This window comes from Parus major, chromosome Z (genome assembly GCF_001522545.3).
Source record: "Parus major isolate Abel chromosome Z, Parus_major1.1, whole genome shotgun sequence".
Classification (NCBI taxonomy): domain Eukaryota; kingdom Metazoa; phylum Chordata; class Aves; order Passeriformes; family Paridae; genus Parus; species Parus major.
Genome location: NC_031799.1, coordinates 3,607,309 through 3,633,376, shown reverse-complemented (window position 1 = coordinate 3,633,376; position 26,068 = coordinate 3,607,309).

Here is a 26,068-nt window from a genome sequence, read left to right as displayed (position 1 = left end):
GACAGGGGGACAAAAATGTGTTGCTGCTAGACTCCTGGAGATGGGACTCCTGCCATATTCAGGAATATGCTTTAGTCTGTATTTTATTTTATTTTATTTTTAATTTATTATTCCTATTTCCCATTCAATAAAACCCCGTGATTTTGAGCTACATGCCAGGGAAATGGCAGAAAAGGTGACAAGCCCAGGAAAAGTGCCAGAGGTGAACTTTTCAACTCACAGGAACATCTCAAGGCAGGCTGTAAATAGGATTACTTTTATTAGACTGCTGCCTGCTGCAGCTGTTCTTGTTAAGGGTCTGTCACTCTGCCTATTGTTCTCAGGGCAGTGACAGGACTGGGGACCCTGTACAGACCCCCCTGACTCCTGTCACTCCCCCAGGGCCACCCCTCTCAGTCAACAACAGAGCATCAAACAGGATTTCAGCATTTCAGCCTGCTCTACAGAAGATGGGCGGATGTGGGATTACCTCTTTGACAGAAACATGGGTTGTCAGTGCGAGGTCGGGGAAACCACCAAGAGTCTCCTCCCCACCGTGGATGTGCCTCCAAAACTGATGCAATTCTCCACAAAGCCACAACATTGGTGCTTAAACCCTTTTCTAGGTTAGATTTTTATTTTTGTTCCCCATCACCTCCTAGTCCAGTGCCTGAATCACGGAGGTTTGAACAAGGCAATGCCCAGCCTTGATGTGAAATAATCAAGATTTCATTCAAGATCTCAAGTGTTTCCAAGGTCTAGGCCATTACAATGCAAGCTGGGGGTGTGAAAATAGATTATTCTGAGGGAGGCATGAGGTCTAAGGCACCTCACATTTATGGAAAAGAAGAAGATTAGACCAGACAAAAGAGAATAAGGAAATACCAGCAGGGAAAACTTCTTGGAAAGACCAAGAGTTGTGGAAAATATTATGCAGACTGTCCCTGTTACTGTAGCCAAACATCTATAGATGTAGAATATTACACCTGCAAGTCAACCTGTCCTTCCAAGAGGAGAAATTGTCTCTCAAATTATCACATTTTACCCCTGGAATCTAAAATATGTATCTGTATATTTCTCTCTCTCTCTCTCCCCCTTTCTATATACATATATATATGTGTGTGTGTGTGTGTGTGTGTGTATATATATATACACACACACACACACATTTATAGACATATTCTTGGGGTAGTCCTGTGCAAAACCAAGAGGTGGACTTCATTTGTCCCTTTCAACTCAGAGTATTTTATGACTCTATGGTATATATATATATATATTTACAATATATAATATAAAAATATATATCATGACATTTTATAGAATAAATTTATAATTACATAATGTATTATTAACTAAATATTAATATAATAATATTAGTTACATTGTATATTGTATATTTATATACAATTATATAGTGATATAATATATATTATATATAACATTATATATAGTGCATGTATATACATATATATATATTTAAGTACTTGAACCTCCAGTTTCTCTACACGTCTCATAAAAGCCCAGTTTAAGCTGGTAAAAAGGCACCACACCTCAGGAGGCTGGAATTCTACCCATGCATTTCAGTCTGTCTAAACCATCCTTCATTTTACAGGAGGATTTGAAAGCTGAAGTTTTGTTCCAGTCAAACACTGCAGTACACACCCAAACTGCATCAACTGAAGTATTTTCAGTGGATGATGCAATTTGAATTCCAGAAACATTAGAGGGCCAGACTGGAGAGAAGATCCAACATGCATATATTTGTTACTCTGCAAAAGCATTTATGTACCTGTGTTGGGTGCAAGCATATGTTTAAAAACTTTTTTTTAAAAAGGACATTCCACCTGAATATGAGGAAAAATATCTTTAGTGTGTGGGTGACCACAGATGGTGCAGAAACTGGAGACTGGAGTCTTCCTCACTGAAGATATTCCAGAACCTTTTGGATACAATCCTGTGCTCTGGGATGGCCCTGCTGGATCAGGGAGGTGGGACCAGAAGACCCACCAGATCCCTGCCAGCCTGTCCCATTTTGAGTGTGATTCTGTGTAACATACACTTTTAAATTGCTATTCAGTTAATTTTGATTAATGTTACTACACTGCTACAAAATTGCATGGATTTATAAAATAAATTATCTGGCTATATCTTGCAGGAAGCACTTGCAGCAATACATTTCTAATAATACCTTTTATTATTTCCTTTTTGCAGAGCAGTTTTTAGGAGTACACATCTCAAATTATACAAACAAAAAGCCATTAAAATGATCTGATAAAAGCTATTATGTTTCATGATCTGATTACACATATTCTGTTTCAGGATAAGAATACTATTTGGAAAATTATAGTCTTAGTCCAGTCACCTTCTGGAGAAAATTCCTATTTATATTCCTGACTGACATTAACTATTTCTCCAAGTGATTTTGTCCAGTTTGCATGATACAAATCATCATCTATACAGAAGAAGACCAGGTCCAAGTTCAGTCCTGATTTATCTTCACCAATGCATAAAAGGGTAAAGAAAATCCATTAGAAACAAGGTTAAAAAGAGGGGAAGAAAGAAACAAAAAAAAAATTTAAAAAAAAATAGAAAGGACAGCACAGCATGAGCTACACGGAAGATAAATGCCCAAGACCTGACTGCAATTTGCATTAAGGCAGAATAAAGAAGCTGTGAATGAGAATTGGAGACAGGCTGTGCTTCTGCTTATTTCTAGCTAAAAATATGCTGAATTTTTTTAGGGGTGTGCATTCTCATTTGTTTGTGAGAATAATTTTTTACATTAACAGGAGGGTTTTTGAGCATTAGGTGAAAGGTTCAGCGTTGAACTGAATTTACAAATTCTCCAGCTCTCCAGGATTCACTTATCTCTCTCTGAAAGTATCTGTCTATCTCTTTATCACAGGCCTTGCAATCACTGGTTATTATGCGGGGGTCAAGCTCATTCTGAGGAAGGAAAATATACTGAATTAAGATGTATAAGAGATTAACCAGCTCAGGTTAATTGTGTTTTCATTTTCTTGAGGATTTATCAATGCTGTAAAAGAAATCTCTTTATGTTTTTGCAGTTATTAAAAGAAAATGGGACACTGCATAATAGTGACAGTCATTGTCATCAGATCTGAAAACAAAAACAAAAGCAATCCTTTCTGTTGGGAGCAAAATCAAGTGGTTGCATATAACACTGCTTCTATAAATGCCCTGCTATTTCTTCATCTTCTTTTTCTGTTATCATTCACCACGAAATCTTTTCACTCTTGTTTACAACACCATCAGGAAGGCCTCTCTGTGTCTGTTGAAACTACTGTTCTTGTCACCTTTCCTTTCCAGGCCTTGTAACATGTTTTTGTACCTGTGGTTTAAAGACCATCTCACTTGTGTGGAATGGTCTTTCTGTGTCAATAATTGGAAGCACAGAGGAAGTGAGACACTGGACAAATTGGGCAACAGGGCAAAGAGGGTAAATTAAAAATAATCAAATCTGATCAAATCAAATCAAATAAATCTCCCTGATTGCTGAAACAGGAGGTGCTTTAAATCATCATCTTCCTCGTGGCTGAGTCTGTGCACAGGCCCTGGTGGTGCTGGTGCCAGTGGAAATGAGCCCAGGGGTGGCCAAGTGGACGAGAGGCCAGTGGCCCCTGGGCTGTGCCAGCCAGGTGTGACACAGCCCCAGGGCAGGGCCCGTCCCCTGTGCCGGCGCTGCTGAGGCACCTCCAGTGCTGGGACAGCTCTGGGCCCCTCAGCACAGGAGAGACACCGAGGGGCTGGAGCGTGTCCAGGGCAGGGAACGGAGCTGGGGAGGGGGTTGGAGCCCCAGGAGCGGCTGAGGGAGCTGGGAAAGGGGCTCAGCCTGGAGAAAAGGAGGCTCAGGGGGCCCTTNGGAGCTGGGAAAGGGGCTCAGCCTGGAGAAAAGGAGGCTCAGGGGGCCCTTGTGGCTCTGCACAACTCCCTGCCAGGAGGGGACAGCCGGGGGGTTCGGGCTGTGCTGCCAGGGAACAGGGACAGGAGGAGAGGGAACGGCCTCAAGGGTCACCAGGGGAGGTTTAGACTGGATATTAGGAAAAAAAAATTCACATGGGTTATGACACACTGGCACAGGCTGCCCAGGGCAGTGGTGGAATCATCATCCCTAGAAGTTCACAGAGGTGCAGATGTTACACTTCAGGACATGGGTTAGTGCTGAGCTTGGCACTGCTGGGTTGAGGGTCGGACTTCATTATCTTAGAGGCCTTTTTCAACAGTAATCATTCCATGATTTCCTGAAATACAAGCTTTGAACAACGCAGTTGTGTTTTACAAATACTTCACTGCACACCAGGGGTTCTCCAACAGCAGACACGGGACTTACCTTCAGCAGTACCTTATCAATAAGAGATTGTTCATACAGACATGTTGAAGTAGCAGTATTCTGCCTTCCTGCACACCTGGGGCCACAACCCTTTGGTCCCTGCCTGTGAGTTTATTTTCCACCGGAGTTGAAACCCAGAGTACTACTGGGTCTCAGCCAAAAAAAACAGTACCAGGTCCCAGGGTACTCAGCCAAGGTCACTGGGGGCGCCTGATGTCACTTGGCAAGACGAAGCACCACTTTCTCCCTCACATTACACTAACTACCATAAAATACATATTTAGTGCTATCTAAACTCCTGTAGGAAGTGCAGGGGAGGAGGCTGTACATCTCTCATTACGGTGATGGAGTGTTTACAACAGCAACCCTTTTAGCAATAATGAATTTCCTCATTCACAGGAGGGCTCCCTAGGGTAAAGGGAGTATCCAGAAATCAAGAGCTTTGAATTTCCTTTGTGCTCACTAAAATGAAACAAACAGACTAAAAATCCCGAATAGGGAAATAAAAACCCAAAGCCAAACAAGGTGTCAATCTGAACACCACAAACCAGCCTCTAAGCCAGAAAAGCTGTGCAAGCACTCTGTTCTTGCCACTTTGTCGAAGATAAAACTAGAACCAATTTAGAATCAATACTTGCTCAATCATGATTGATCTTCCTTAACTTTAATCTTCCTGCTTTAATAGCCTAAAGGACTTTTTACAGTGGAAACAAGAGGGGAATGGTTCCAGACCTTGAAACACCTGAATCATATTCAGACCAAGTCCAGTGATCCTCATGTAATGCCAAAGGAGCCTAGACTGAGTACCTTTGTCATTAATATCTCTATGATGTGACTCTCAACATTAGAAAGCTAAAACCTCCTAATTCAGATGTTTTCTTACTCATAAATGATCCTCTGTGACAACATATGTTGTTTCTCTTCTTAGCCTGAAGTGAATAGAAAAATACATTGGAATGAGAAAATGAAGTATTTATACACAACCCTAACTGAACATGATTTCCCATAAATCTAGAAAAACAGGAGTTGTAGTTTAGCCCCATCCAGCCCCCAAGCTCTCACAGACTCTCACTAGAAAAAGATTCTGGGGTTTTTGTTATATTACCCTCTAATTATATTTTAAAATATGACATTATTTCATAGTCTAAATTAGTATTTAAAATATGTTCTTATAGAATAGTTCATATGGTTTTAATCAAGAGTTTGAAAGATAGAAACAAAACATATCTAAACATAAAATATTTTTTTCCTGCAAACTGTATTTGTGGCTTTATGTCTTATATAGCAACTGTTTTCTTCTAATTTTTCATTTCAACTTCTTGGAAAAGTAACTTTTATATGGCTAAAAATCTCAAATGTACAAGTTACACCTGACCTTCAACCTCAGGTGATAGCAAAGGGGTTGGATTCTATTCCCACCCTTTCCTCCCACCCAAGGAAAAAGAGTAATTCCTGAAGTAAGAGCATTTGTTATAACTAGTCTAAAGCTACTCAGTGAAAAATGACACTGAAAATGACTGAAAAATGAATTCTCCTGAAAACAGAGGGAAAAAAAAAAAAAAAAAAAAAAAAAAGAAGTGCATCGGAAGTTTCCATGCCATGTATTTCTATTGTTTCATGGCCTGAAGCTACAAAGCAATGCTTGCATTTCAACAGAGAGCAGGGACAGACTACTTAAACTAAATATCACTTTTAACTTCCTTTGGGAACCATCAGTTATAGTTGCCCATAAATGTTTTGTAATAGGCAGCCTCATAAATCCAGGTGACAACCTCCCACTTTCAGCAGCTCTAGGAAAAGGACACACTTGGAGTGGGTTTTAAAGCACATTGCCCAAGTAATTGCAACAGGGTGATTTGGACTGTTATTTCTTTTCCTCTACTAGTCCAAGAAAATGCATTCTTAATGGAAACATTTTGTTTCTTCTAAGTGTTTTATAGCCAGGGACAACAAAGCACTTTTGACAGTTTTTGTATATAATCCTCCCCTAAAGCTCGTTATGCCCAAACTGACAAACCTCACTGCTCCAACTCACACACCTAATTATTATTATTATTATTATTATTATTATTATTATTATTATTATTATTATTATTATTACTGTTTACAAATCAACCTGATTTTCAGGAGGATTTCCAAGGCATTGTCAGAGGAACATCTTCAAAGATGTCTCCAAGATGAACAAGGTGTCAAAGACTCTTTGTGACTCCCAAGTGCTGCCTGGTGCACATCCAGCTGCTCACTCTCTGAAGTGCATATGGCCCCCTTTACTTTAGCAGTGTTATTTTCAATAATTATAGACTCCCAACTCAGTCCTCTAAGCCTTTTCCCAAATTAAGAGTCGATTTCTGATGATAATAAATTCCAGTCATTTCAACAGAAAGAAGAGAAATTGAAGGAAATTATAGTTCAGGCATGGGGCTTTTCTTCTTTTCAACAAAAAAGCCACAATACAGAAACACTTTCGCCTTGTCTTTGTTTTGTGTTGTTGTTTGCTGTGTTTCTCTCACATTTTTTAGCCTTTCCTACCTTTTTCAGACAAATTTCACTTCCAAATTAGGATAAATATTAGGTTAGTCTTTGCCTGAGTGGCCACTCCTCCCCTTCTCTTCCCTCCCCTTCCTCCTGTCTTGCAGTGGGAAGAGGCTGAGTTTAATGAAATTCAGCTGAAACTGAACACCCTCATTAGCCTCTGCTTCCAAGTTGCCACATTTTTGTCACAGTGACTGAGTGCCTTCTGCTGTTACTATAGCAATTCTGCCCTTATTTACAAAAGTTAGGCACAAATTACTTAATTTTGTTCCCTATCACTGAGTCTATTATTGATTTTAAAATCCAGGTGCACAAAGACAGGAAAGGACTCCAAAAGATTTCTATCAAATATTCCTGAAAAAAAAATAATTAAAAATAAAAATAAAATTATTTCTGAAGATGAATTGGCATCTTAGTGGTGCCATCTTTGAAGGGGGGTCATTAATACTGCTAGTGATCTTCACCAGTTAAGAGTGGCCTGGGGGTATAATTGGTGGTTGATCTACCCAGAGCATATATATAGAAATTCTGGTAGCGCATTCTTACCATCAATGTGTGTGCTGGCTGTAGCAATGCTCAAAAATATTAATGCTGGACCTTGTCCCTTATTCTTTACCTTTTTTGCATTTTTCCCCCCTCCCCCATCTAATTAATGTGCTCTTTCTCCTCGTCTTATATCCTTTTCTGTAAACCCTCTTCATTGCTGGGTCCTTACTCTGTGTTTGTTTTCTCTGCTTCCTTGAGTGTGTAACATTTTACCAGCAATATTTAGCCCTTCCTGAAAAGTGCTGTGTAACTCATAACTTCATGTGTGACAGACTTGAATGCTAAATTCAGTGATTGAAGAAACTAAAATTTAATTCTTTCAGACATCAGCTGAATAGTCAGATGGGAGCCCTTCAGTTACTGCATGAAAAGACTTTTCACTAACTCTTGCAATCACTTTAGAAGTGACACTGATGGCTCCAAATGATTTGAAAATGCTGATATACCAATATTATATTTTTGTGGAAAAGAGAGAAAGTTTTTTATTTTTAAATTACAGATTACAGTGAAGAATTTTGCTGAAAAGTAGGGGTAAATGGAAGAAAAAAAAATACAGAAAACAGCGCAAATTTGGTTTCCTGAAATATTGGATGCAAAAAAAAGTACACCTATAATTTGTCTAAGCAGTGCTAATCACACAGAAACATTTTCAATAATTTGCAGACAAAAAATTAATTATTGACACGTAAATATCTGAAGTATAAATGATAAGATGAGAAGATATATATGGTGAGATGAAGGCTGAGCATCTCTTCTTCATAATGAAGCAACATCCTTCATTAAAGACACCTCCTAAAATTCTCATTGTTGGTCCTGAGTGTAATCATTGCATAAGTAACCATCATCAAGTGGTTACTAATTGACATTATACGATTCTTTTCAGCAGAAGATGAGCCGTCATTCCACTGTTGCTCTGCTGCCAGGATTTTCATCTTCTGTGGCTGCTTCCTCTGTCTTCTCCTCCTCTTCTTTCGCCTTCTCCTTGCCCTGCTTATCCTCCTTCTCTTTGCCCTCCCCATCATCCTCCTCCTCGGTGTCAGCAGCACAGGGGATTCCTCCTGGCTGAAACATCTCAAAATTGTCTTTTCTTTCTCCTTTTGTCTCCCCCTCCAATGTTCCCTTTGTTTCTCTTTTTCTTGTCTACTTGGAGACAACCTGGCCTCCAATGGAGGCCTGTCCCCAGGTCCTGGCCAGGGTCCCCTGAAGGGCTCTAGAACATGTCAGGAAAACATTTATAACTTTTAACTGTGGGCTATAATGACCAACAAAGATCATAAGCATTCAGGTCAGCAAGCTCTGATGCCTGCATTTAAGTCTGATTTTCATCTGTCCATAAAAATCTGAATGTGCACTTATTCTAGAGATGAGAATTTTTTCATTTTTCTTTTTCAACCATTTTTTGGTCCTTAAACCCAACAATTTTTGTGCCTTTAACATCAGTGGTTCAGTCAAAATTTAGTCCTCACCAAGAACAGTAGCTGACATGTCCCTTTGTTCTCCATAACGATTTCTGTTCCACACAATGACTTGAGTGGAAAAAGTGCCTTCCTGCCACACACAGAAGAAATGCAAATTTTCCAAACCTTAATTATAATTTGGTTTGCATTCAGATAAGTTCCGTACAAGCTTATCAATTTACAAAAAATTGATTTGAACCCTAATAATAATGGTGATGGTAAAATAATAATAATGTTAACAATTGCCAAAAGTTGTCAGGCTTTAATATAATGAGGTAGGAACAAACCCAGAGATTCCACAGAGGAATTAATTAAAAAAAAAAAAAAAGGAAAAGACAAAGAAGAGAAAATGCTTTTCTGCTTAGGAAAAAAAAAATAGTGTGAGAAAGAAATATTGTTTAATTTATCATCATGGTCTTTTGTGTCTTTGAGCATTCAGGGTACTTTATTTTCCAGAAATGGACTACAAATGAAGAGACTGGAATATGACTCTGTGATAAACAAAAGCATCAAACAGTAAATAGGGAAATGAGAGAGAGAATTACAGGTGCAAAGCAATTATTACTGTGCCACAGCATTTCAGCTACTAACCATTTTATTCCTGCATATTCTATCAAAGGGATCAGCACTTGGCTTGCAGAGCCACTGATGTTTTCAAGGTCTTTGCATTCATTAGAATTTAATATTGTGAGATTTTACTTTGCTTTGGTTTTTAACCTCTTTTATTCCATTCAACACATTATAGAAGAAATTTGTATTGAAACATTGCTTAGGAAAGAAGAATACACAGGAATATGATACATTTTATTGATCAGCTCTATTTTTTATTTTAAAATTATTTCTTTTAAGTCTCTAAGATGTCTCAATTTTTAATATGTGAATCTTGTGTGGAAATATCAAATTCTAAATGGTTTAAAATACTTTTTTCTAAGTAAGGCACAGAAAATACTATTTTAAATACAAATAGTGACCATTTATCTGTCTTGGACTCAAACTAAAATTTAAAACATAGGTAATTTCCATCAAGAGAAACTGCAAGGATCCACTTTGAATAAAGCATAGAACTGTAGTCATTCCATGGTCACGGGTCATGCCTGACACTTATTAGGTACCTTGGTATGAGGATTAGCCGTAACAAAATAGAGCATAACTTGATCTCTAATGTCACAGAAGGGGCTTTATAGAAAGGGTGATTCACACCACCAGGAGATAAACACCTCCAGAGACTCATCCCTCTGTCCTGTTTCTCTGCACTGACAAAAAAATATAGAAGAGCCTAGGGTGACCAGCTCAGATTTAGATCTCTAACCTTTAGATATCTCAAATGAGATAAGACAAATCCCACCCCTGGATTCCTGCACTGTGAGCAGTGATGGATCAGCCACCCTAAAGGGAGCAGCCCACAAAGGGGATGAGCTGAGCAGGGTTGGTAGGGGAGGTGGCAGAGTGGACAGCTCTGACCATCTGCCTGGCTCCTTGTCTGGGATCCCCAGCATGAAAAGGGGACCAAGTGCCTCTGCCCTTTCAGGACTTCAGAGCTTCCCTGGGTTTGGTTTGCTCAGCAGTGACAATAGCCCAATTTGTTCAATAATTTGGTAGGTCAAAATCAATGCATTTAGAAAAAATCTCTTGTATGTTCTATAGCAATGAGATTCTGCAGCATTAAAGGCAATTTCTCACTTTTTGTTTTTCTGTTGTTTTTTCTTTGTTTGTTTGGGTTTTTTTGTTTTGTTTTTGGTTTTTTTTTGTTTTTTTGGTTTTTGTTATGACTCTGCTGTACATCCAGCCAGGGAGTTAAAAAACAAAGGTAAGAATTTACAAAATGTTACCAGAAACATGAATTTTGAAGATCTGCATGAGGTAACACAGCATTAGACACTCTGACTATTCCTGTTCTATATTTGGTGGGTTTTAATCAAGTAAGAGGGTTTCACCAAGTGTTTACCCTAAGGAAAGCTGTGATAAACCTGTTTCCGTCCTCTACAGGGCAGTTATCCCAGGGAAAATAATTTTCAAGTATAGTTATTAGAATCGTGAATTTTGTGAGAGCAAATTGGCAATGGAGATGTTCAATCCTGTCTCATTTTACCATAGGTTAACATTTAAACAGGACTCTGACTACATTTTAAAAAATATGGTGGATTCCAGCATCAAATTTTTATGGCAAGTGCTGTGCCAGCTGTCTGTGATCATCTTTGTGTGTGAGAAGATCAGAAAAGGACATGGGTGGAGGAGGGGATGGCACTGATGGGTTTCTTTTCTGTTGCTGAGGGTTTTTTTGGTCACTTTGTGGGTGTTTTCCCCCAAAGAAAGATTTTTGCTGCTCTGTGTTGTGTTTTGATGGCATTTGTAGTCTTTGTTCTGTGCTGGCTGCAAGTCTCACACCGAAAGATTGATCATTTTGTTGTGACAGATATGTAACCTAATGAGCAAGAGTTTTGCTTTCATGATGAGAATGTGTTGCTCTTTACATCCCCAGGGAGCACACATGGCACTTGTGTCCTCAGCTTCATGGAGCTGTGAAGGAGACACTGAAGCCAGGAGGAATTCTGATGATTGATAGTTTGACTTTTCTAGTGGGTCAGATGGTTATTTAACATTTATAACTTCTCTTATGAATACACAAAGGTGTATGGAAGCATAAAGTGTCATATGTCTCCATGAGAATTTAGTTCTGCACGTAACCTGGAGTTTTAGGTGGTGGTGTAGTTGCTAGAAAATGTCAGTATTAACTAAAGCACAGGAATGGTATTTATGTCAATAAAACCTTGGCTTCTGTTTTCCCTGACTCTGTCTAATAAGAGGAAATGGCCTCAAAGTGTGTCAGGGGAGGTTTGATTCAGATATTAGGAAAAGAAAAAGATTTTCATGGAGAAGATTGTCCAGCATTGGAACATTGGAATTGTCCTGAGTAGTGGTGGAGTCATCATCCCTGGGAGTATTTAAAGATGTGCCTCTTAGGGATGTGATTTAGTGGTGAACACAGTGCTGCTGAGTTGATGGCTTCTTGATCTTAGAGGACTTTTCCAACCTATGATTCTATGATGCTTCTGCACCTTCATCTTTTCTTGTCCTTCCCATATAACTTGTTTAATCCCTTGGTCCAAAAAAAAAAAAAAAAAAGAGTGGGGGGTTGCTGTCATGAAGGTTTTGGGAAAGTCTTGGTCAGAGTCCCACTTAGGACATCAGTTATCCTCTGTGCATAGAATTTAAACTCTCTGGGAGACAAACTTTCCTGTTACTTAAGTTCGTGTCTTTATTTTTTAAGCACTTTACTGCTTAAACTCTTTTCAGATTAGCATACACTATCACTAGTCTCCTGAACTCGCCTTCTAGAGGGCCAAGGACCAAAGAAAATTAAATCTGGCCAAGGCTGTCAAGGATAACTCAAAAGGACTTTCTAAATGCATCCATATCCATCCAAACACATAAAAACAGGAATAAAAAGGATAATGTGGGCCCATTAGTCAATGGAGAGGAACTCTTACCTCTCTAGTAAGAGAGGAGGCAGAGAAAGCAGAGTTATTAAATGCCTTCTTTGCATCAGTCTTCACTTACACAACCAGCCCTCTGGGATCTCTGGCACAGGAGACCAGGGTAAAGGAATCTTGGAAGGAAGAGCTTCCCTAGTTCAAGGATTGGGCCAGGGAACACCCTGGCAAACACAACATCCACAAGTTCACTGGCCCTTTTAAGATGTTTCCATGAACTCTGAGGGAGCTGGGGCTGTGCAGCCTCCAGAGGAGCCCCAGCTGAGAGGGGACCCCATCCCTGTCTGTCCCTGTGTGCAGGGAGGGGCAGAGCAGGGCCCAGGCTCTGCTCTGGGGGCCCAGCAATGGCACCAGAGCCATGGGCAGGGACTGAGCCCAGGAAGTTCCAGCTGGACATGAGGCAGAACTTCTGTGCTGGGCAGTGACTGAGCCCTGAACAAAGTGACCAGAGAGGTGGAGTCTCCATCACTGGGGGTATTCCAGACCCCTCTGGACACAACCCTGTGCCCTGTGCTCTGGGGCCACCCTGTTTGAGCAGGGATGTTGGACCAGATGAACCCAATGTGGTCCCTTCCAACAAATCTGTGATTCTTAAATTTCTTTTTTTTAAAAAAAAACCCAAACAAACAAGCATGTGCTGTGAAATTATCTGGTAAGCTGATACAATATCTTCATGAAAACTAATAATTGTTTCTCATATGCACCATAATTCTTCCTGGATTATTAATGGAAATGTGTTACTTTTGTTTTGCTTTGGAAAGATTTTACACTTTGCTTTCATGTATTGCAGACCAGAAGTTCTGGGCGGCAATGTAAGTAAATGTAAGTAAAACATGGGAGTACTGAGATAAGTTTTAAACCTTTTGATCTGGCTTTACAGAATACTGGAAGTACAAGATATCTCCAATGGACCCAAATTTTTACATCTCTCTAAACAGAATTGCTGTTAATAGTCACACTTTGAAAATCTATTTGATCTGTTCAAAACAGCCCTTAGCTGATCATTGGTAGTGATTGGGCTGTTAACAGATGGGATCAATTATTCCAGTCCTTCCCCTTGAGTTCTAATGCTGTCCCTGCTGGAACTGTGTTTGGTGTCTGCTTATGAGATAATACTGTGAGTTTGGATACTGTAAATCAATTCTTACACAGTTAATTCCTTTTTTTTCAAGTCTGAGCCCTGCAAATCTTAGATCTCTCTCTCTTTTTATTCAATTTCGAAGGTAATTTTGCCGTAATAAGACTGCTGAAACAAGGCTCTAATTTTGTGTATTCCCAAGATATACACTCCAGTCAGTCTGAAATAAGGTATAAAAATGTACTAACCCAGTCAGACCTTCAGAGTTGACACAGTGGCTTCAGTTTTGCTTTCAGGCTGATACTGCTGGATATTTATTCCTCTCTATTTTTTTATTATTTTTTTTTTATATGGGATTTTTTTTTTTTGCTGACTAATAGCACTCCAAAAGGAATTCCTGTTCTGCAGTTACATTGTAAAAAAAGAGGAGGGGAATATTGTTTTAATAGCTCCATGTGAATTCACATCAAATGCCTTGTACAGTCAGTGGCACATGAACATTTGCTTTGAGCCAATTTGTTCTTTTTGCAGCACTTAAAATAGCAGTCAAAAAATGTTGAACACTGAAATTGTAGGCAGGATGAAAATTAAACATGCAGTTTCCATCTCCTACTTGTGTTTTGTTCCCCTTCAAAACAAAAATTCCAAGAGAAAAATGCTCAGACATCTGTGAATCAAACCTGAAGGAAAGGTTTGGCTACAACTTTGTGGTTTTGAAGCCAGGAGAGCAACTGATACAGCATTAAACAAGTCTACTGAGAAGAAAAACAAAACAGAAATTATTGAGACATTACATGGTAAAGAATGGAGTTCTCATGCTTCATCACGTGTTGTAGAACCTGTAAAATCAGACAGAGATCATGGACTGTTTGCTCTACATCTGTTTTTCTCCCAGCAAATGTTTGCATTTTCAGGACTATTTCAATCTTATAATTTAAACTGTAGCTCTTAATCCCTTTTTTCCCAGTATACTTGACAGGAAGACAATGATTTGTCTTTGTCTGACTCTAAGATGAAGTGCCAGTGCTTAATATAAAAGCCTTCACTGCTTAGGCCAAATTACTGGCACCTCAGTGAGAACAAGACCTAACTGTGAGAACAGTATTTGAATGCTCTGCACCTTTTTCAGAGTAATGCAATTAATCCCATTTTTTATTTCCCCCTGCACCACGCTTTCCAAGCTGTTATCATAGTTTTCTTGCTTATCAGCATCTAAAGCCTTTATATTCTGTAAGTTTTGCATTTTCTCTGTTGTGAATGGAACAAAAGTGGCTTCTTTGTCCTACCCTCAAAGTAGATTTTCTCAAAACTGTGATAATAAACTCAGTTTATTGTCCTGAAATTGTCACATCATCACTTACGTATTTACCTTCTACTAACTTCACATCAGTTCTAACTGTGCATCTTCTAAAGCACATCATAAACTAACAGGAAAAAGATAAAGAGGCTGGGGTTTATAGAGAAATTCCATTAAATCTGGTATCTAAACCAGGACATTTTAATGAATGGACTTCTGCAGGAAAATGTGACATTTAATGAGTTTAATTGTGTATATAATGCGTTACCTCCTGCAGTATCTCGGGAAAATGTATTTGGTAAATTTTTTTTTTGGTAGAATGAGGCATTTCCAACATGTCCCACAATATTCATGCTGCAAATTTCAGAACTTTATAATTATCCACTAAAAGAATTAATTACCCTTTCCTTTTACTTGGAGGAGACATGAGGATTAGGAAAGAGAAAACTGAAAAAATGTTATTTATATTTCATAAAAATAATATTGCCAATGAAAATGTTGGCATATAGGCAAGTGTGAACACTTTGGCAGCACAACTGTCTTTACACAGTCAATACCCAGCCAAACCTTCATGGTTCTCATGAAATGCAAAGTCATTATTAACATAATTCTCCCCTTATTGTGACAAGGGACAAAAAGCATGAATCTAACACAGTGCACCTTGTTGAACTGCAAAGGTGGAGGTCTCATACTAATTAAAAAAAGGAAAGGTAGTCTTATAACCAAGGCAGATAAATGTGTTTGTTTGTCAGATACATCTCTTCCACTCCTTGTGTGAACTAATGATGCTGTCTGGAAGCAGCGTTCATTGTATGCAGTAGTAATTTGAGACTAATCCTTATTTTCCTCAGACATATTTATCATTTTCCCTTGAGCTGGAGCCAAGCATTGTGCTCTGACCTTGGTGCAATGGACCACAGTTTTAACCAGCTTCAGAGACGACTGAAAACTGAGCAAGCTTTGAGGGAGATTTCTCCCTTAAGGAATCCAACAGTATTCCAGCTGATCAATGAGAAACATCATCTCTGGAGAGGAGCAAAATTAAGGAAATGGAACAAACCAAATCAGGATCCAAATGGGATTTCAAGACAAATACATAACAGTCATCTTTGTTACATTGTAACTGAAATAGATAATGAATGAAATTAATAACTAATCACTTTAAATTCAGAACCTGAAGCAGACATATATAACCATCTACATTATAACTAAGCACATGCATATATAAATATATTTAAGGATTTTAACCTGAAATAAGGGATTTCATTAGCATTGCTGTTTTGTTTCTTGTCTCTGCCAACCTCTATGGCTAATTTCTCCCAGGAAATTAGTAAGAAAGATAGAAGATAAGTCTATCAAAATTTTAAATGGGGTCACCTACTCCTTCTCTTTGCAGCCAGGACAGTTTCATGTGTTATAAAAATACATTTTACATGCATAGTTGCCTAAACTGAGGCTCATGTAAGCATTTTCTTAAACAATACGAAAAAATTAATTCCCTATCTCTGTATCCATGATCTACTCCTCAAAGAGATGAGGCCAAAAAACTCTTTCACTTCCCATCACCAGAATTTTTATCACTGGAAATGTCCAATTCCACTTTTGACATGGCATGATCAAACTCCCAATCTAATCTGGCAGCTCTCACTTCAATTGACATTTTCATCTACCTCTGGGACAGTTTAAATTGTGTGCATTTGGTTTGTTTTGCCACAGGAATTAGGAAAGAGAAAGCATTCCCTGGAGATTTCAATTTTGCTCTGCTGTGTAAGGCAGTAGAAGGAGTTGAGGCTGCCTGAGTTAGACATCTCACCTTGGACATGGGTGCCAGGACCACCAAATCACAACTGCTGCATCTAGTGCTGGCCTCAGTCAGTTTAGTGAAGTGCTTTTTGGCAATGTCAATTGTTGTTTGGGTAGCAGGCAATAAAAAGGCACTGATCTGAAACAAGGAATTACACAGAAAGATGCAGAAACCCTCAAAGTCTGGCAAAAGGCCTGGAACCAGAAGCCAAATAGACAGGAAAGAGTGATGTAACCAAGGACTAAGGGACAGCTGGTTTAGAGACAGCAGGTAGGAAAACCAGAGAGAAAAATGTATTAATTGTGTTGGAATACAGATAAGAGTTGGAGACAAAATTTTAACTTTATTTAAATGGGGAGAGTGTACAAGAAGAAATAGGATTCTACCTTATTTAAAAATAATTTAAAAATTTATAATTTAAAAAATTTCCATTTCATTTTGGAGGGATGAATAAGTAGTACATCTCAAACATCTCCCTCTGTTGCCTGAACAAATGACAATCTGAAAAATAAAGCAAAAGAGGTCGAGTAACTAAATTATATATAATAATTTATATAATGTAAACTAAATTATTTTATTCTTTTAGCATTATGTCAGGGGTGAAGATAAATGCTAAAGAGGAGGGGGATAATATTTTATTTTTTTTTAATGTTTACAGTAGAGTAGGTAGTTTTGGAAAATTTTAACAAGATTTAAAATTGAAAACTCCATGGCTGAAAACAGTCACAGGAAAGGAAATACTACCTGCTTTTGGTCCCATGTATGTGGGTCACCATCCAAATACTCTATGGGTGAAACTGGGATAAGGCAAAGGTTAGAATTTACTTACTAATGATAATGTCAGGTATTTTGCCACAAGGTATTTCATGCAGCATTCAATTTTTTTTTTCTTTTGTGTGGAAGAGAATTAATTGCTATTTTTTGTTAGTCTGCCCTGTTTTTTCATTTGAAATGTCCTTTTTTTTTTTTTTTTTAATGATCTACAATGAATTGAAAGGATATTGAAAGCATATTTTTCAAAAGCTCCTGATGCGGCAGTAAAATTAAATCCACAGATAATGCCTTCCACCAGATCCCAGCTAGGCTGTTCTAAAAGGTGGGATGCTGGTGGCTGGGGATTTACTCTAAATACCCATGACCAGCTACACGACTTGTTTGATCAATGATGTTACACTTTGTCTGTCCACATGCTGGAGATTCAAGCTGTTTCTTTGTTCCTTAATCCTAAATGAGAGTTTCACTCTCCTGTCTTTCCTTCTATAGGTTCATTATGTGTAAAGTTAAGTCTGGCCGTGTTCTTCTCTTTCTTTCCCCATAATCTGTGAGCAACAATGTCTGGTTTTCCAATGTATCTCTATCTCAGACAACCTTATAGTTATTGTTACTGGAATTGCCTGTCGCAGAACTCAAATGTTTGGAGTAAGATTTATCCCAACAAGCTTTATGCACATAAAAGTCTGGTGTGTAGTCTAATTTCTAATTGGCAAAGAGATGAAAGTACCTCCAAAAACGATTTATCCCACCTCACACGCCTGTCTCTGGATGGGTTGAGACATCCTCGGGAAATGACTATTCCTTTCAATTTCTTTTAACTACATGGCTGGGGTTGAATATTACCATGACAGCACTTACTGGGAAGAAAAGTCTTCCACAGGAAAATTACCTGCCAGCTGGCGATGGCACTGGGCTATAACAGATTGTCACACAGCAAAGTGGAGCGTTTCAGGACAGTGCAATACACTGCAGGCTCCAAGGGTTAACTGCACACCATGAAGTGATGTTTGCAAGCAGTCTGTGCTGGCTTCTGAGGGCCGAGCAAGACTGGAGAAACGAAGCTTATTAAACACCCTTAAATTGTCCTGCTGTCAATTAAACTGGGATGTCTCTTTCCAGAAGAGCAGCTTCTCCTTTTGGATTTCTCCTTTTCTGCGATTTTTGATCGTATTTCTATTTTTTAAATGCAATAAATTGTACTTTTTTAAGATTACTTTTTAAGTGTTTTTCTTTTTCTATGGAGAATGCAGGCAGTGTCCTTAAAGTATTTAACAGTGAACACCAGGAAACTAAGAGAAATGTTTACATTACAATGATCTAACACTGAATTGTTGAGATAAAACTGCAAAAATGCAGATGCAGATAAAAGGACTACTGACTTCTAGAGTGAGTTTCTGAAAGTGTTGCATGGATAATGATAATTCCATCATTTCATAAGGGATAAATTGAATGTGCAAAGAGAGCCTGAAATTATGAAAGAATGCTAAAAATGTAGAAGTAATTTCACAGACAAGAAAAAATATGGGCTGTTTCCAGAAAGGGAGCTCAATGGTTTTACAGGAGCTCTGAGATTCCTGCTGGCAGTAAGCCAAACATCTCACCACCATGGTGCTGTGGAAAATGCAGAGTATTACTGCAAAACTCCAGTTCAGAAAACTGAGTAATAGATCATTCTCTGTCTGATGCAAAAGTGAATTCACTTCCCGAATCCTGCGTTCACTTTTGGGCCACTCACTCCAAAGAAGATTTTGGGTTCTTGGAGCATGTCTGGAGAAGGGCATGGAGCACTGGTCTGATGAGGAGCAGTTTAAGGAACTGGGATTGTTTATCCTGGAAAAAAGGAGACCCAGGGGGAACCTTCTGGCTCTCCACAACTCCATGACAGGAGGGTTCAATCAGGTCGGGGTCAGGTTCTGATCCCAGGGAACAAGGGACAGCAGAAGATGAAATGGCCTCAAGTTGCACCAGAATAAGTTTTAATTGCATACCTGTAAAATTTTTCTCACTGGAAAGTTTGTCAAGCCTTGGAACAGGTTACCCAGGGCAGTTGTGGAATCACCATCCTTGGAGATATTTAAAAGTCTTGTGGATGTGGCACTTGGGACATGGTTTAGTGGTGGCCTTGGCTGGGTTAATGGTTGGACTCAAAGATATTAAAGGACTTTTCCAACCTTAATGAGTCCATGATTGCCTCGAGCAATGCTGTCACTCCTGTGACAAGGAAGTGGAATTATAAGGTGTACCTTTTTTGAGGCCCAACAGGGGAGTTGTTCTTCATCCTGGAGTTTGTGTAACTACAGACTGGCCCAAAGAATTATTTCAAAACTGCCATAAATTGTAAGTATCTGTGTCTTCAATACATCTACACAAAGGATGAGGACCACATAGATTATGGTGTGTAAAACAAAAAAATAAAGAAAAATTAAATTACATGGTTTAAATAAATGCTCTTTATGTCCTTGTGAGGAGTCTTTCTCCTGTGTGCTGCTGGGATTGTAGATTGGATGTTTAACTTTCCATGAACCACGAAAGTGAAAATCTCCAGGAAGAAAGAAGCTTTCTGGCAATACAGTATCCCAGAATAATTTAGGTAGAAGAGCTCTGAGACCATGGAGTCACACCTGTGACTTCTCCCCACACTTAGCCCTCAGCACTGAGTGCTGTGTCCAGTCATTCCTTGGATACCTCCAGGGGTGTGGACTCCAGCACCTGGACAGCCTCTTCCAATGTTCAACCACCCTTTCCATGAAGAAATTCCTCCTGTTTTCCAGCCTGAATCTTCCCTGGTGAAGCTTAAGGCCATTTCCCCTTGTCCTGTCCCTGTTCCCTGGCAGCACAGCCCGACCCCCCCGGCTGTCCCCTCCTGGCAGGGAGTTGTGCAGAGCCACAAGGGCCCCCTGAGCCTCCTTTTCTCCAGGCTGAGCCCCTTTCCCAGCTCCCTCAGCTGCTGTTCATAGGATTTGCCCTCTAGACCCTTCCCCAACTCCATTGCCTATGAAGCCCCTCTCTGCCTTTTCTTGCATGGCCCTAAAGTGGTCCTGTAGACATATGAGTTCAAAGAGATGTCAATAAATCTTTAAGCATCCAGGAAGAGTACTTATTTTACAGAATATGTAGTTTATATGGCATACTCCGTTACCTTTGAATAATTTTTTTTTACAATTAGAAATTGTGGGTTGCATATGCTCACATTTGGGGCCCACAAGGCAATTTAATAGCTGACAGGGCTCCCCTGGTAAAAAGATATAGCAAAAACTACTGCCAGGGATAGCATTAATAATCCCAGTTTCCTCCATCCTCACAGACACAGAGATATATTGATGTGGGCCCTGGAAAAGAAATATGTTGCAGCCTATGGAAACAATCAACTACCATATATTTTGCAAGTATTTTACAACATATATTATACAGCATTTGTCACAAGTCCCTTGCACTGTAGCTAGAACACACAGTAAAGGAAAAGGAAAATATATTAACTTTCAAGGAGTTATTTTCCCATAATTGTCTAGTCTCAGACCAAGTCTCAATCAGATAAAACCAACCAAATGTTCCATTGATCAAAGTCTCTCCAAGAGGCAGTGCTATATTCAACATTGATCTCTCATTGATTTAGTGCTATTTAAACAAGGCCAAATTTAAGCTAGCATTTTCAGAGAGATAATCAAGAGCACAACCAAGTTTATTTGGCCTCTTAATAAATTATGGTGCATTGAAAAACTCTGTTAACCAAAGCTAGCTTGTTAAAATAAGCCCAGAAATTGTGTCAGACTAGACACTAACTAATAAGATGTTCCAAATATATTTTAAACAATTTAACTCTTATTCAGTGTTGAAAACTTTGGTTATATTTCCATGAAATGACATTTGTTTGTTTTTTTTCCATCAGGAGCATGAGAGAACAAAAAATATATGTAGTGCATTATACACAGAAAAATGGTGGACTTAGACATCTGTTCTGCTTTAACTTGTCCATAAATATAAAATATCAGATAATAGAAACCTATTCATGTGATGTACTGTAAAGTCAGGTGCTATTAGAGTCAAAGTTTACTATCTGCCCTAGTAAATAGTTGCAATAACCTACAGCCTGATACATGGTAAAACCACCATAATAGATAAGAAGAAACCCATGATTGCCTCTTACAAGTACTATCCACTATTTATTTGATTTTTTTTGGAGGCAACATGGAAAGATTTTCCTATGCCATCACAATCCAAGAAGTGATTTACATTTCAACCTGTACAAATTCAGCAAAATTTATAACTATTAAAAAAACAGATGAAGAAGTAATGGTCTGGAGAAGTCAGAACTTTTCAGAAGTACTTCCCTAATAACTCATCCTCTATAATAACAATAAACCAAAAATAAGAGGGAAAGGAACAAAAATAAGTTTGTTTTCCTTTCCATCAATTAAATTTGAGGGAAGAAGAACATTTTTAGACTTAGTTTCTGAAACAGATATGCACAGAAATCAACAGCTGGCAAATATTGGAATTGGGGCTTTATGGTTCAATTGTCTTGAGGATTCTTCTCCTGGCACTGCACTGGAGCCCCAGGATTTACCCTTCATTTCCAGTACATTAACAGGTAAGCAAAGCAATAACAGACCAGTAAAGCTGCTAGTGCAGTACACTCCAGCTAACTCTGAATTTTACAGCCAAAGCTTTCCAGTGTAGTCTGAGATGTTTCCATTTATTGGAAGATGGAGATCTATTTTTCTAAGCATTGATAACAGATGTTGCTTTGTACAAAACCCACAACAATACCAGATATATAAAACACGTAATGATGTCTGATTGTATCAGATACAAACTAGCAATAATAAAAGGTTTCAGATTTTCTGAACAAAAAAGCAGCCTTCAAGAACAAATTGCACATAACTAAGCTGAAACTCTTCTGCATTTTATTTATGCATTAATTACCCTTCTTTTTGCCCACCTTCACTTCTTATGTCTTCTCTAAATTTACATATTTCCATTTCATTGCTTCAGTGAAAAGCTTGTAGTATGTGCTTTCCTGAAATTTAGGCAATTTTCAGCAATTTTTTTTTGCTTGTATTGATTTGAAAATGAGCATATTGAGCAATTCTAGTACATTTCTTAGCTGGGATCTCATTTTTATGAGTCCAGTATGATTATCTTTAGGTATTTCTGAATGGTTCATGAACTTAATTTTGACAATCTATTTTGTCTTACTGGTGGATCTTATATCTTTCATACAGCTGCAATTAGGCTCACAAGCTAGCTATTTCCTCCATTCTCCATCAGTCTGTTTGGAATATGTCTCACAGGTCTTCAACATAAGCAAAACAGGCAAAGGTTAATATATATAAAGTGTGGTGGAACTGATTTTTGGGCTACAGCAAGAGAAAAAAAAAGCTGTATTGTTATTTAATTCAGTGAAAAGAAAAGATAAAGCAACCAGGAGATTATTTTCTTCCTTTTGGTCTGTAAATCCAAATGACAGAAAACAGCATTCTCAGTAAAATTCTCTTCCATTAGACTGCACAGAATTATAAAGGCTCAGGATGCAGAATTATTTTTTCTCATGGTATATTTCATCCTAACTTTATCCAGAGTAGGAAGCAGATTCTTCCAAAATTTTGACATATTCACATCACTTTGCACAACTGTGGAAAAAAAACCCCTCATAATTATCCACTTAATTAGGTCTTTTTTTTTTTTTTTGACCTCTACAAGAGGGGACACGTGGCTGACAAGAAAAGCCAGAATACAATGCAAAATTCCAGTCAAAACACTTCCTGATATGAACATAATTATTTCTACATAGGGTTCCAGCTCAAATTTACAAATTAAAATAAAAACAAAAGATCAGGCAATTCAGCTGCAAATCCAGAGATATGTGAGTGGATCTGGAGGATTCTTCCTTGTTAATTGCCCATTGATGCTGTTGATCATTCACACATAGTTTTGGATAGTGACCTTAACCTCTTTTGATGCACAATCTCATGAAATCGCATTTGGACTGGTTATGCTCAGTATTGCAATAGGACTTCTCAACAGGTGTGACTACGTTTAATTCTATATAAGACAGTTTTTTCTTGAGTTGAACCAGTAAGTGAAGAGAATACTTTAAGTGTGATAATATGATTTATATATCACCATGATAGCTGTTTATTTTCAGTTACATTTGGTTTTGATAATGGCTGTTAAAATGTTTAGCTGTTAAGCAAAGAGGATAAGCAATGTCTTTGTGCTACAAAAACACCCCAAAAATTTGTGAAGTGCTACGAAGCATGGCCAGAGCACCACGAAAAGACATGGTTCTGATCAGGGTTCTCACTCTGCTCTCACTGTTCAGTAATCACAAACCACCTGTGGCCATTTAAAACACCCATAACAGGATGCAGAAATAGTAATTCAAGATATGTAACCAAAAATGACAAACAGAAATTGTTTAATCTTCAAAATTAAGATTTTTTCTATTCTATTTTTGTGTTTCTATTCTATTTTTCTAAGTCCAAGTACTTCATAAAAATTTGAAACCTGTATATCACCTTTCCCTATCCAGCCTGGCCTATTTTCCTCCTTCACCCGTTTGGACCAGAGGGTGCTCTTTTATTTTGTTTGGTTTTTATACTGAAATTCCTCCAACCATGTCCCAGCAGAGAGACAGCACAGATATTTTTATGGCAGCAGTGCTCTGGTCTGGTTGATAAAACCTGGAGATTGGTGAAAGGCTGGACTTGATAGGATGGTAAATCTCCCACAGAGGTCCTGCAAGGCGACTAATCTTGTCAGAAAGCTTCTTTGCAATTATTAAGACTATGTCTCATTTGACTGCTAATTTTGCTGATGGCATTCACCCTGCATTATTGAAATTACAGAGGCCAACATAAACAGCTGAGCTGAAATCTGTATGTAATCCCCTAAATAACCACAGTTTGCATCTCAGTCTCTTTAAGGGGGATCAATTCACTGGTTTGAGGGGATTAAGTCTTTGTTGGGTTGTAGAGTGTTTTGCTCTGGCTACTGCCACAGCATTGTGCGAGTCACATGTCACAAGGATTCTTGGTACCCACCTCTGCCTGTTTGTTTGCATGTGTGTAACAAATTCTGATTCACTTCTGAATTTTTACTGGAGTTTATTAACTTTGTCAGGAAGATGAAAATGCAAGGCAAAATAGTTCAAGCAGATGTAATTTTTTTTTTTTGAGAGAGAAAATGCCTGTTTTATCTTTCCCTGTCTCACTTGTTAAAACCCATATATTTTAGTGAATTTTGGGGAAATAAAATAAATAAAAATATGTTAGGATAATTGGCTGATTTGGAGATAACTGGAAAACTCCCTATTCCTTTTACTCTATAACCTGGAACATCTTTACCAGGACAACAATTTCATATTAAACAAAAGTACAATCTTAGTAGGGGATGAAATATGAGAAAATGGACATTTCTAAATATTTTATTTTCATATGCTGCACAATTGATTTTGTTTTTTTTTTTTGCTTAAGTCTCCGACCATATTTTTTCTTTAAATATGTAAAATATTTCTTTAAATATGTATATAAAAAAAGAATTATTATCTCTTCTGAAAAAAAAAATCTTTAAATAATTTGTTGCTGTTAGTGACCTCCTCTGTTTTCCTATTTTTAATTTTGATACTGGAAATACTGAATTTTGAAATGTTTGTTCTTGTCTTCATTATCATCTGCTGTGTGGCTATAGTGTGTCAGCTGCTTTTGAGGAAGGCTTGACACATGTGACCTTGCTTGGGAAACTTGTAAATTTGATAGCCAAAACAAACAGCTGATGCGAGAACACAAAGATAATATGGAAGTTAAGGAGTCACAGATTGGTAGCTTCCCTCTATTTTTAATTTAAGGAGAAAAAATAGGTCTAATTTTACAATTTCTGGACATTCTTTTAGGGATTGAAATTATTCACAATCAGTGAATAAAGCAAATTAGGTGGCCATCTAGCTAGAATAGCCTGAGATTCCACAGGATAATTTTTAAATTTATTGTTGCAGATGAGGTCATACCATATTCATAAAATTAACACAGGTGATTTTAGCAGGGTATTTATCTTATCACCCTGAATAATCCACTTTCTTCCCAATAGTGTTACTGATCCTGCATCTCGGAAAAAGCCTCAAAAGTTTAAAAAAGAAAAAAAAAGTGAAAAAAAAAAGAAAAAATAAAAGCAAAAAAGTGCTCTCTTGGACTTGACATAGAATAATTACTTTTAATAACCAATGTAAATCATCATAGATTCTTGATTCAATATAGTGACTTCTGATTTACTTTGCCTGATTGATGGGAGAATCAGACCAATTGCATTTTCCTTTAAAAGGCCAGTGGTTTAATTTTCATAAGTAAAATAGAGGGATTCTTATGAAGCAGCTGTATTTCTTTATTTGTGGGTGTTTGTGAGGAGACACCAGGAACTATACAAATGTTGCAGCGCAAAGCAGCCTGATGGATTGCTGGTGTAGAGTGCCCTTAATGTGAGATGTTCAGCTTTGCATCTCCCCCGCTCATATGTTACCACTAACTTGGTTTTATGCTTCATTATTAATCTGTAAACTGTCTGAAGAACAACAGGAGATGAATGTCCAGGCTGAAATGGGCGGGGGCAGTCATTGATCAAACCACTCAAGACAGCTCCCATCGATTTCTTGGAGATATGCATCCCTACATGTCTGCAGTAATATAGGAATGTGCTTTGCAATACAAAAAAAAAGAAAGAAAAGAAAGAAAAGAAAGAAAGAAAAGAAAGAAAAGAAAAGAAAGAAA